Source organism: Musca autumnalis, unplaced genomic scaffold (assembly GCF_047663935.1).
Source record: "Musca autumnalis isolate F117 unplaced genomic scaffold, ASM4766393v1 scaffold_1, whole genome shotgun sequence".
NCBI lineage: Eukaryota > Metazoa > Arthropoda > Insecta > Diptera > Muscidae > Musca > Musca autumnalis.
In genome coordinates this window covers 197996450-198008520 of record NW_027411644.1, presented here as the reverse complement: position 1 = coordinate 198008520, position 12071 = coordinate 197996450, and the positions used below count along the sequence as shown (strand labels likewise).

Genomic DNA, 12071 nt, shown 5'->3' with positions numbered 1-12071 from the left:
TGAAAACTAATGTCAGCCCAGAGTTACTATGCTCATTGTTCTCTTCCAAAAAGAGCGTAACATGGGTTAACTGCTGATTGCTGCTGTTGGTTCTTGTTATGTTGTGTGCCACACCAAAGCCCCAAAGCCAGCCAGACAGACCACAACAACAGTAACGAAGAATAACCAAACCAAACAGACAGACGAATGGCTGGATGGATGGATGGACACAATGGCACTAAATAAGCGCAGACAATTCTGGCAAATGCTTCAGTCTATGACAAGATTTTATCGGGTGCGTATCTCAACGTTCTCTAACGTTATATTGAGCTTACCGTTCACCGTTCGTTTGTTCGTGTACCTAACGTTTCGTAAACACACAATACGGACTACTACGGATTCATTCAGTCAGTCGACCGTCATTCAGTTAGTCCTCAAAAGCAACAATATTGCATAGTGCTGCTGGTTCGTGCCAAACAAACACAAAAAAAAAGAGATTTTAATGCGATTGCGCAGTTATTTTGCATCAACGAAGTGGTGATCCTGTAGAAGAATAATAGTTGTGACGTGTGTGTCTAGTTTTCGGGGGACGATTTGTTGCATTTGCACGGTGGTTTGTTTTTTGGCATATGTGATTTTGTGTGTGGTTGTGTGTGTCTGCATATAAGTTATCCTTGCAGCCCTCTGTGAAATATGTTGCGATGTCATTTAGTTTAACGGCAACATTACAACGTGTTACTTGTAACGAGTTTCCTTTTGATATATTACCGGACAAGTGTCGTCGAATGCAGTTTGTGGAGGACATTGTCGTAATTTCATCTGTATTTGAAACTGCTCGAAACTGTTTCGTTTTAATAGTGTTTTATGTGCTCTAATTTTTGTTTAATATAAAAAGAACATTTGGACTGATTTCCGTATTATATGTGACAATTGAAAAGAAGTGGATTTGTTGTTGTTAAAACTTGGTCCTTCGATTAAAAAAGGTGGAAATTGAGTAATGTGAAAATTGTTTACAGTTTCCGAAAATGTCAATAATTATGGAAATGGACTAATATGGGGTGAAGTATTAATAAGTTGGTACCTAATGATTGGTTGTATGTAGACTGACACCTTTTTAAATTTTTTGATAATGTGTCTTCTGTTCCAGTCAGCTGATGTATCACAAAACATCTAACAAGGACTTAAGTTTGACTAATAAACAGGCTAACTATACATATTGTTTTAATAAATTTTGTACTTTTTGTTGGGTAAAGTCAAGAGATTTGGAAAAGCAGGCGAAAGATATTTGTATGGAGTGAAAAGTGAAACAAGAAAGATAGATACTAAATATGAAATTCATGACCAGTGTGACCATTTTAGCATTTTTGCAGCTAAATTTAGCTTTATTTTTTTGTATTTAGCCGTAAATTTTCTATTTAGCTTTTCGCATTTTGCAATTATAAATTTAGCATTATTCTACCACAAAATCTCACATATTTTAGTACTTTATTATTTAAAAATCAACTAATAATTGGTTTATACACATTTATAGAAGCCATCACAGCTCAATAGAATAGCGCAAAACTCTTAAGCAAATCAAAAAACAACACAGGGAGGACATTCAGAATTGTAAAAAACAAATTGCATTTAAAGGGTAAAAGTTAGATGATAGCGAAGCCGTCCCACATCCGATATGTGTCACATAGTGGTGGGTGTGTGGGTTCGAGTCGTCGGCTTTCCTTTTTCAGATGCATTATTGATAATAAAGCTCGATTTCCAACGAGAAATTAATTAAAAACCAGTTAGGAAAGGATCAAAGTCGGGCGGGGCCGACTATATAATACCCTACACCCCTGCGAATATGTAAAATATATATGGGAGCTAAATCCAAATCAGAACAGATTTTGATATAATTTTTCACATTTTTTTTTGTAGACCAAATTCCGTCACATAGTCCAAATTTCATCAAAATTGCACACATATAGCATGTTTCGTGCATCAAATACCTCAAATCGGTCGAATAAATATTTGGGAGCTACATATATATTCAAATCTGAACCAATTTTTACCAAAATAAATAGCGTTCTTCCTTTGGCCAAAAAAACTATCTTCCCCAATTTTCATGCGAATCGGACAATACTTTGTTTACAAAAATACATGGACAGACGGACATGCGTAAATCGACTCTGAAAGTGATTCTATGTATATCACTAAAAGGATCTATGGGTCTATCTCGTTTCCTTTTGCATGTTACAAACTAATGCACAAAGACATAATACCCCTTACCACAAGGCGGTGTAAGGTATAATAAAAACATTACAAATTACCGCTAATTCGGTCAGAAAATTTGTTTAAAAATATAAAAATCTCCGAAATCGGGAGGTATCGTTATATGGGCACTTTTACGAAACATGAACCTATTTCCACAGTTTTTGTAAATAAGGTTTTTGACCGCTAGGAACTCTAACTGCCCAATTATAGTTAATTCGGTCTGGAAATTTACAAAAAACTCAAAATAGCTGAAAAAACTTGGACCGATATAATCCATTTTCGAACTTTCCAAAGTTTCAGCGTCATATCTCAATTTTTGTAGATGCTAGAGTGATTACCATTAGCGGGCATACGGTCGGACGGAGATGCATAGATAGACTCAGAATTTTACCCTGACCAAGAATATATGTATTAGGCCGTCGCGATTTGAAAACCTTAATGAGCCCTTAATGAGATTTGATATCCAACGCAAAGATCAAAATTGTATCCAACACAATAATTAAGAACTCTCTAGTACATCGTGAAAGCATTGGAATGCTCCTTCAGGCAGTTTTGGTCCTTGGCGATGTACTAGAGAGTTCTTAATTATTGTGTTGGCTAAAATTTTGGTCTTTGTCTTGGATGGCAAATCTCAGAGGTTTGGCTATTATATGCCAAAATATCCAAAAAATGTCAATAAAAATTTTCAAATCAAAATCGGGAGGCTCGATTTTCACCGTAGACATAGGGTCCATTGGACTTTTTTGCTCAGTTTAATCCCAGGAATCACAAAAATATCACATTTGATCTAAAACCTTATATATGAAAATTTCGTGAAGATACCCTTGGGTCCATAAAAATACTATGGAAACAAAGATCGCTGGTTGGCACGGGTTAACGTTAACCGATCGCCATAAAATTTCATATATGTATAAGGTTTTAGATCAAATGGGAAAAATTTAGGGGGTAGGAGTTAAAAAAAAAATATTGTATATGTTTGTTTATTATTATTTTAATGCGTTACAAACGGAAAAACAATCTTAATATATCCTCCATACCAAGGTGAAGCGTATAATTTATTTAAAAAACATTTTTTATTTAGCATTATTTTTTGTAATTTTAATATTTGTTTTAGCATTATTTTAATGTTAATTTAGCTGCAACACCTTTTTAAATCTGGTCACATTGTTAATGACCATAACCTATGTCCGTCACTATGGGATACGTTTCGTGGAAATACCTCAAATCTTGCTATTTCAAATTTTTATAATGGGTGATATGAACGACAGATTTGTCCAAAACCAGAGTTTTTTGTCATCACCTATTTGTAATTTAAATATGGAATTTTATCATAAATATATTGAAACTAAAAAAATTAAATCAAAATATTGGAAGGTGTGGGAGTGGCTTGACCAGAAACGTCCACTTTTTATATGGGAAAAACGTAACGTAAAATATGAGGGTATTTTTTCTCTGTCAGATCATCTTTAAGACACGGTATAATAAATTACCGTAGTGTTTAAACGAGAGAATATAAGATACTATATTTTAAACAAATTACAAATTTAGTGGACCAGAACTTTTGACGTTAGCGACCACCGCGGGGGCACCGGTTTTGTATTCACATAGAGTCCGTTTTAAGTCCTGTCATGACAATTTTTTTCATTTAAATCAAATTTCTAAATTTTTAATATATAAAATATATATGGGGGTTTCTGAGTGAAATCGGACACTTTTTCAAGATGAGGTTTTTGATTTCCTTTATTTTTTACTATGGTGATGCTGCTCATCAGCAAAACCTTTTAGTATATTTTCAGATTTTTTTTGACTAACGGTTCCAGAGATATCGCGCCTTGAAAAAGTCAACTTCTGCAAAAACTACATGCAATGAAATACTCATAACTTCTTTAATATTGGTCCAATTTGAAAAATCTTTTTTTTATCATGTTTATCATGTTGTTGTTTTTGCTGATGAGCAGCATCGCCATAGCAAAAAATAAAGGAAATCAAAAACCTCATCTTGAAAAAGTGTCCGATTTCACTCAGAAACCCCCATATGTATATTCCTGATCAGCATAAAATTCTAAGTCGATATAACCATGTCGGTCCGTCCATCAGTTGAAATCAATGTACAGTTCGCAATAGAGAGAGCTGTATAATTTGGTACAGAAGTTTCTATTACTCCAAGTATGTTTGGTATTGTTATAACGTGGGGGACGTTTTGATATAGTACCCCATAAAACTGTACCTCCCGATTTCCGGTATTTTGAAGGTTTTCGCTACATTATCTCACCGAAATGGCTGAAATTTGTTATTTGGTCTTCTTTGTGGCTGCGAAACTTTCCCCGTCAGTATAGGTCCACCTTCTGATATAGCCCCTATAGAATTGGGGCTGACTTTTGGTATTTCGACTTATTTGAGGCTACGAAACTTGCCCCTAGAAATTTGTCCGTATAGGTCCACGTTTTGATATAGCCCCAATAGAATGGTAGCTCCCGATATTCAGTATTTGAAACAACATTATCTTACTGAAATTGGCTGAAATTTGGTATTTACTCTTTGGGGCTACAAGACTTTCTCCGAGTATTTTTCGGTATTTTTGAAGCTTTTAGCCAATGCACATTTATTTGTATTTTCAGAGTTTTGGCAAAATTTTTGATCAAACTAGCGGTAATTGAACATTTGTAGTTCCCAGTGGCAGCAAAACTTCTTCTCCAAAATTTGTCAACGTGGGTCCATGTGCTGGTATAGCTCCAATATAACGGTATCTCATGATTTTCGGTTTTTTGAAGAGGTTAAATGATACATTTTCTGACCGAACTAGCGGTACTTGAACATTTGAAGTTCGCAATGGTAGTACGACTTCTCTCACAAAAATTGTCAACATAGGTCGACTTTTTAGTGTAGCCCCCATATAACGGTACCCATCGATGTTTGGTATTTTCAGAATTTTGGCTAATGAGCGAACTAGCGGTAATTTAAAATTTGAACTTCCCAGAGGGCGTATAATTTCTCCCACAAAAATTGCCAACGTGGGTCCATGTGTAGGTACACCCCTCATATAACTGTACCTCTCGATTTCAAGTATTTTGACGTTTTTAGCAACATTTTCATATCAAATTAGTTATTTTCTTTCCCACTGCTCAAAAGTCTTAGAATAGCCTCCATATAATGGTACTTCCCGAATTAGGTACTTTGAGGATTTTAGTTAAATTTTTTTATCCGAACTACCTGTAATTTGACATTTGAGCTTCCCATTGGTCACAAAACTTCTCCAACTAAAGTTGTCATCATAGGTCCACTTTATGGTACAACCCACATATAACAGTATCTCCCAATTTTAAGTATCTTGAGAATTTTGACTACATATTTTGACAGAACTTCTTGTAATATTTAAAATTCCCAGTGGTCGGGAAACTTCCAAAAAATGATCAAAGTAGGCCCATGTTTTGGTATATCCCTAATATAAAGGTTCCTCCCAAATTTTAGGTATTTTGAGAATTTTGGTTATATTTTTTAATATTTGAGGCGTCCAGTGGTCACAAAACTTCTCCACCACGGTTGCCCCCATGAATCTTGCCAGCGGTACTGAAATTGTATTAGGGAATATTTAGTCTCCGTTGGAGCTATAACCTTTTTCTGAATAGAAATGTGGGTATTGGTCCACGTTGTAGGAAAACCACCAGTAGAATGGTGCGAAGTGGAATTACTCTGCCGATTCCTTGGAATTAATTGTGTAATGTTATTATTATAATGCGTTAAATAATGTATTCTCCATTTAATACATTTTCCACTTTCCCAGTGCGAAGTTTCCTTAAACTGTACAAAAGGGACCTCACACCTCTCAGTGAATTTAAGGAAGATAAACTTCATGTCGCCTCTGCAGCCGCCTGTTTTTTAGCATAATTTCTTATCAATTAATTGACTCAATGGAAAAAACGCGATCCAGCACATGATGCTGAACTTGTGTGTGGTATGACCTTTCTCTTCGAACATTTGCTGGAGTCGAAGTATACCTTCTGCCATTTAGCTGGGTAACAATCATCATACACATTTTGGAGTTCTACGATTGTTTGAACTTTTCCATCTTTCAATTTGAGCGCAGCCAACTTAATTTCTACATATTCATTCTCTAAGACCACTCTCTGATATTCGAAGGTCTCAAGGTGTTTGTCCTTAAAGTGCATGGTCCACTCCCCCACATAAAATATGATTTCCTAGTACTTCTTCATCCGAACAGCTTCCTTGTAGATAGTGTTATGGATTCCTGGCTGTCATGGGATTGGGATTTTAATGCCCTCAGCTGAAAGATGGTGGAACACCGTTGCTGATTTGTGGGGCGACATCTTTGAGCTTGTAACAAGACGTCTTGAAATGCCTGTTGCATTGTCATCCTGTCATACTTACATATGTATGTGGGATAGAAATCATTATTTCTATAATGTCCATTTTCGTTTGTTTCTTTAGCCATAAAGCTGAATGTACAAAAAGACAAAAACTGTCTAGTCAAAATTGGCATGACATTGTCAATTTCATTTTTCGGTTTTTTTATTGCTTAAATTTTATTTGCATTTGAAAGTAAATGTGAAAGTTTCAATTAATATTTTTCGTTTAATTAGCAACAATTGAAATCTTCACATTTTATGACTTACGTCATTGAATTCGAGTGAAAAAATACATAAGAAAATAAAAGCAATATTAATAACAGACATGACCTACATAATTACGTGGAAGTTTACTGTACGCAACAGCTATCACATGCAGCTACATGTGTTGGGTAAGATGATCTATGAGCTGCAGTTTAAAAGCTTCGTACATAGTACTTGCGTAGGACTAGACAGTTTTAAAGAGATAATAAGCCATGTTTTCCCTCATAATACCTCTTACCCAATAAGCCAGAATATTCTGTAGTTCCTTATAGCCAATAAATGAATGACATTCTTAGATTTACGGTTATTACCAACGCTAGAGGTCTAATGCATCCCCAGCCTAATAATGCATGTTTCCTCCTAACACACATGTGTTGATGTAAACATGTGTTTGACACCCACTGTCAATTGGAAGTGTCACTTTCGGGGTGAAAAGCCTAACAAAAACTAAAGACGCAAGAACGTGAGCGTTAGACGATATGTACTCGTACGTGCGTGAGCCATAGTAGAACAACAGATCTGTTACACTTTTGTATGTTTTGTTTGTGTGTTGACATTTCGAACGTGTAAACTGCTTGTTCGCAAGACAGTTATGAGAACCGAACACCATTAAAACGGGGCACACGTACATACATGATGATGATGATGCTTCGTTAGAAGCATCTTTGGATGTGAATTGTAGCCAGCCAAAGAAAACGGTTTGCATTGTTGCTTTTTTAAGAGCAAAAAGAAAGGAGGAGAATCAATGAAAGAAGAGGAACGAACGAAGGAACGCACCATTGAAGAAAATGCGAACACAAAATGTGGATCTGCAAGAAGAAGAATGCCATTTGGAATTCTTGTGGCCATTTTTGCCGCCGCCGTACTACTTACCTTCCAGAGAATGCCAGTTGGAAGTGCGCATCATCAGAGGTATTTTTTTTGTTTACATTGTAAAGATTTTTCAAATGATTTCATCTTTGTGACCATGCAATAAAGCACGCGTGACCGATTTGTATTTGCAAAGAGAACACAGTGATAAAGTTGGGAATAATTGCGGAAATAAGTAATATGAGAAGAAGACTTTAAAATGGTTATATTTTTAATAGGTTAATGTCGTTCTGCATCAACAAGTTTTTATTTAAGCTGAAATATAGAACCAGGGTCGGAATTTGTTCGAAACAAGAGAGATGTTTTTGTGTATGTGTAATGACGTTGGGCGCCAACATAATATCCATATATGAGAAGACCTGCTTCGATGGGATGTAACCACAGATTTGCTGGAGTTAGTTGAGTAGGGCAGTTGAAAAGGTGCAGTTTATCGTGCTGGCCTGTGCCGCATGCTGGACACATGTTTTGCACGGTGTCATCGATCCTTGCACAATTGGAATTTAGACGGCTGCACCATCCCGACCATATTTGATCCAAAATTAACTACTCAAAACTACTCTGGTTTGTCGTGGCAGCTGGCGCTCTTCAGATGCGATAGATAATTGTTTATGGCACATGCGACTGCATCCGTATGAATGCTATTCAAACCTGTTTGATATGCCTGTTGATCTAAAGATTCTCACTTGTAACACTAGACCTAACTTTCTACATCATGAAGATCCCTCTTGACTAGGGATAGGTAAGTCGACTTTCGGTTAATCGATTAATCGACTTTTTGCAGTCGAAAATCTAAAAATCGTAGTCGACTTTTGTCTGGAGGGAAAATCGCATAATCGATTATCTTGTGATCGATTTTCGAGTTTGCCCATAGATTGTGGACTTGGCGGTTTTACACTTTTGGCGGTTTTACAGTTTCTAAAGAAAACTCGAAAATCGACGAATAGTCGATTATAATCGATTTTCTGCGGTTATGAAAAAGTCGAAAGTCGAGTTTTAAAACAACTGAAATAATCGCAAGACCGAAAAATCGCATTTTTAGTTTTAGACCAAAATCGAAAAGTCGAAAAATCGATTATTGCTTTCCATTACCTATCCCTACTCTTGACCTGCCTGGCTGGCTGGTTAGGGGTCCTATCGACCATATGGTGATTAGGATGGCTCACGATAACACCCGAGCAAGTACTGCAACGAAAGCATGCAATTTTTTTGCTGTACTTGAAGAATATTTGCCTCCTCATGTATGTGGTTCACTGGAGACCTGAGGAGGCACCCTTGGTGTTCTCAGTACGGCATTCTGACAAGTTTCAATATCTTTCCATCGCCTTGCATTTACATTCGCGAACCAAACTGGTGCCGCATAGCTTACCACAGAGCGACCTATTGCGTTATATGTGGCCAACAAGGTTTCTTTATCTGCACTCCAAGTGCTGCCGGTTTGCGGCTTGAGCAGATAGCTGTGGCATGTGCGGACGACGCGAACACGTTGTCGAGGAGGTCAGCTTTTCACACATGACATTCGCGAAGGTACCTGACGTCACCAAGATCGTACAATCGTCCACATACTTAGGATTTCAATGTTCTCTGGAGGGGGCGGAATAAAGTAGAGGTAGAGGTTAAACAGTACCGGAGATATCACCCCACCTTGGGGAACTCCCTGTTTCACTTTACGGAGCTTGGACTTGTTTTCCTGAATTCCATGCCAAATATAATTAATTATCCAACGTTTCATACTTGGACGGAATGCTGTCCGCTCGATGTCCTCAAACAGCATGGAGTGCTTGACCCATCCGGAGATATTACCCATCTTGGGGAACTCCCTGTTTCACTCTACGGGGATTGGACTTCTTGTTCCTGACTCGCGTCCACACATACAATTGACTACACAATGTTTCAAACTTGACCGCAGGGTTGTCCGCTCGATGTTCTCAAACAGCATGGAGTGCTTGACAGTATCAAAGGCTTTTGATAAGTCAAGCCCCAACATCACTGTTCTGTCACATGGCCTGCTCTGGTTGAGTCCTCGACAGATATGTGTGGAGATGGCGTGTAGCGCTGTTGTCTGGCTGTGCTGATTACGGAATCCATGCTGTTGATCGGCAAACTGTTTAGTTATTTCTAACGCTGGGGAAGACTAAAGCCTCAAGGTTCTTTGCTACGGTATCCTTGCCTGGCTTCAGTAGCGCAACCACCTTGCCCATTTTCCAGGCTAGCGAAAGGTTGAGAACTTTAGTGAGATACTCGACTCCCGGCATATTCAGCTGTTTCAGCATTACCATGGAAATTCCATCAGGGGCCAACGCTTTTTCCATTGTAAATTGTGGTGGTCCATCCTCGGCAGGAAGAGATCTAATGCGACGTAGTACTCTTATCATCGCCCTATCACTCCTGGCGTGTTCGACATATTGTCGACTGAAAAAACTTTCGCACCTCTTCGGTTCAGTCAGCGTAACGTCGCCAAATGTGACTGAGGTCCTAACATACTTCTTTCCAGGGTTTGAGATTGACTTAGCCATTGCCCACAATTCACTTATTCCGGCTCCAATCTTGCTACTCTTCAGATGATTTCGCGACTTTTTCCTCCTATGCTCAACGACCAACCTGTAAACTTCCAGATTCAGCTCCCTGACTCTGGGGCCACTGGGTTTGGCACAACGAAGTTTGGTCTCACTTCGGGTCTTCGACCAGCAGGCGAGCGACTGCAGCACTGATAATGTCTCGAAAGGTACTTTCTGCTACCCGAATATCAGAAGGGTTGGGCAGATCTCTGAAGCGGTGATTATTGAACTCTCTGAAACTCGGCCAGTTAGCTTTCCAATGATTGATGAAAGTGCGTCGTTCAGAGGTGATGAAGTCAGGTGTTCTGCCGATGGAGGCAATTATTGGGAGATGGTCTGATCCATGACGGATTGGTCTGAGAAATGACGGGTTGCAAGGTGACGCCATTTGGCGAACTGTGACACTCTCCGCTAATTCTGCTCCTCATTGACTGTGCGAAACGTAGAGCTATCTATCTGCTCGGCCAGCGCTATACCCCTCTGGTCGTTTCCGAGGACCGAATGCCACAATTCATGATGAGCCTTTAAGTCCCCCGAGACTAGACGGGTAGGTCCTTCCAAAAGCGGGCTAATCTTGGGCCTATAACCTGGAGCACAGCTATTTTTTGGCGGGATGTATACGTTCAGCAACTCAACTTCGGCAGTTCCACACCTGACTGCTACCCCCATACATTCCATTTACGGGCCAGGCTCAAGCAAGATAGGTCTGTATTTAACAGACTGGTGCAATAGGAAAGCTAACCCCCCACCTCCACTTCTGGTGCGATCCTAAGTTGCAGTTGTTGTTGAGCTTTGTTTCCAGCACCGCCGCGACCCTGATATTCTTCCGGCTCATGAAATCCACTATTTCCTCGATCTTACCTCGGACTTCATTGCAATTAAATTGAAAAAAGATGCAATTCCAGGGATTGGAACATCAACGGCTGGTATTAAGTACTGCTTGTGTGGCTGCTGTTGGGGGGACTGCGGTTCAGTTTCGTAGCCGACGACGACTCGCTAAGTGCTGTATTCACGCAGCATGCAGCAACATAGTACCTGTCGTGGTCCCACACATGGACAAGTCTGTGACAATCCCTTAGATGTACCCATGATGCATGAGCAAAGATGCGGATGTATGAGACAAGACCTTGTGGACCTTCTGGTCTTCTATGAGAAGACTTTCTATGATATCTTGTGGTCTTCTATAGGAAGACCTTGTAGACTTCTATGGTCTTCTGTGAGAAGACCTTCTGGAAGAAATGATGGTCTTCTATGAGAAGACCCTATGGTCTTCAATGAGAAGACCCTATGGTCTTCTATGAGCGGACCTTGTGGTCTTTTATGGGAAGACTTTATGGTCTTCTATGAGAAGACCCTATGGTCTTCTATGAGAAGACCTTGTGGTCTTTTATGGGATGACTTTATGGTCTTCTATGAGAAGACCTTATGGCCTTCAATGAGAAGTCCTTATGGTTTTCTATGAGAAGACCCTATGGTGTTCTATGATAAGAACATATTGCCTACTATGAGAAGACCATATTTTCTTCTTTTCTATGAGAAGACCCTATGGTCTTTTATGAGAAGACCCTATGGTCTTCTATGAGAAGACCCTATGGTCTTCTATGAGAAGACCTTATGGCCTTCTATGGGAAGACATTATGGTCTTCTACGAGAAGACATTATGGTTTTCTATGAGAAAACCTTGTGATCTTCTATGAGAAGACCTTGTGTCTTTTATCAGAATACCTTGTGGTTTGTTATGAGAAAACCTTTTTGTCTTTTATGACTACACCATTTTCACATGTAATTC

At 38.8% G+C, this 12071-nt stretch overlaps 1 protein-coding gene across 3 annotated transcripts in view; it reads left to right on the top strand.

Moving 5' to 3' along the window:
- The first annotated feature begins 246 nt into the window (after window positions 1–246).
- LOC141391035 (uncharacterized) overlaps window positions 247–12071 on the top strand; it is a 105627-nt gene continuing 93802 nt past the window's right edge. The window contains exon 1 of one of the 3 annotated variants that reach the window (XM_073963954.1): window positions 247–546. The gene's annotated coding sequence lies outside the window, so the exon portion shown is untranslated. Of the gene's footprint in view, window positions 547–689; window positions 963–12071 lie in introns of those variants that run through there. The other 2 variants (XM_073963952.1, XM_073963953.1) reach the window with 2 other exon arrangements.